Here is a 1,425-nt window from a genome sequence, read left to right as displayed (position 1 = left end):
GATCATCCTCTCTCTTTCCATCGTTCACCCCTTTTTCCTCGTCTTCACCGGTCTCTCTCGTACTCGCCACCAGTAAGCTACCTCGAGCTTTCCTTTTTTGCTTCCGTCCTGCTCCTTGCCACCCCAGTCCTTGCTCTGTGCCTCTCTTTCTCACTCTCTCTCTCTCTCCCTCTTTCTTGATATTTCTCTCTCTCTCTCTCTCACTTTTGCTTGATATTTCTCCCTGTCTCTCCCTCGCTCTTCCTCTGTCTCTCCCTCTTTCTCACGGTCTCTCCCTCTCTTTCTCGCTCTCTCTGTCTCTCCCTCTCACTACATCTCTCTTACTTTCTTCCTCTCTCTCTCTCCCGATATTTCTCCGTTTCTTTCTCTTTGGCTCGCCCTAGCCCCTCGTGTGCCGGGCGCGCGCAAGGGAGGGGAAATTTTCTCTCCTCGAGTTTTCTCCTCTCCTCGCTAAGTTTCGCTGGTATTACCCGGGGAAGAAATTTCGCGATATTCCACAGCGAGAGATTTATAGAAAAATTAATTATGCAACTTCGAATCCTCTCTCTGCTCCGTCACGAGGGCCGACGAAGGGAAATCAAGAGTCAGGCATGTACACGGTTCCAACCAAAGAGAACCGATTCACAAGAGGGTGTACCGCCGTTTATTCCAAACCAACGATCGCATTTGTATCGATTTTTCTACGGTTTAAGTCGTTTGGCTGTTTCAGTGGAACCGCGACAAAACGCTTCCGCGTCACGAATCCCTTTTTTCACGGGCACGTCGAGCGCGATATCGATTCCCTGGGAAAATAAAAAGGGTACCGCGCTGTCTGATGCCTCGTCTTACCTGTATTAACCCCTTTATGATGGATGGTTTCCTCGGAAAGAGAGGAAATCATTGCTAGGCTCGATCTTTGAGAAAGAACTTTTGTGTGTTTAATTGTCTCGATACTTAACGGTAGAAATGTGCATTATTTTATTTACTTTGGCAATTCTTTTTTTTGCGTCTCAAAGAACTCTTATTTTAAGAAACAGATAAATTTCAAGAAAATACGCATTACGTTTGTAGATTTTATTTCTCTTCCTTAAACTTCATCTTTTTAATGAAAAAGTCTACGCCAAATTTACGAGACCCGTCAGATCAAAAAGAAAAAGCGTCTACACAACATATGGCCACTCGCATGAACACACTGATAAATTAGTATCGTAAAACACTTCTAAAGCAACTGTATGTTCATAAAATTTTTATAAAATTTTCTTTTACACCATCTTTGAATACTATATCCATTTATCACAGAATACCTCCTATTTTTAATTCTCACACTTGCCAACAAATTTCAAATAATTTGATATTTTTGTAATATCGAAACTACGTTGAAACTGCAAAGTTCCACTAATTCGTCGATAAGGAAATACTAAATATTGGAAAATGCCAAACCAACTC

The sequence above is a fragment of the Habropoda laboriosa genome, unplaced genomic scaffold (genome assembly GCF_001263275.1).
Source record: "Habropoda laboriosa isolate 0110345459 unplaced genomic scaffold, ASM126327v1 scaffold143, whole genome shotgun sequence".
NCBI classification, from domain to species: domain Eukaryota; kingdom Metazoa; phylum Arthropoda; class Insecta; order Hymenoptera; family Apidae; genus Habropoda; species Habropoda laboriosa.
The sequence above is the reverse complement of the archived record's forward strand: the minus strand, read 5'-3'. Positions refer to the sequence as shown.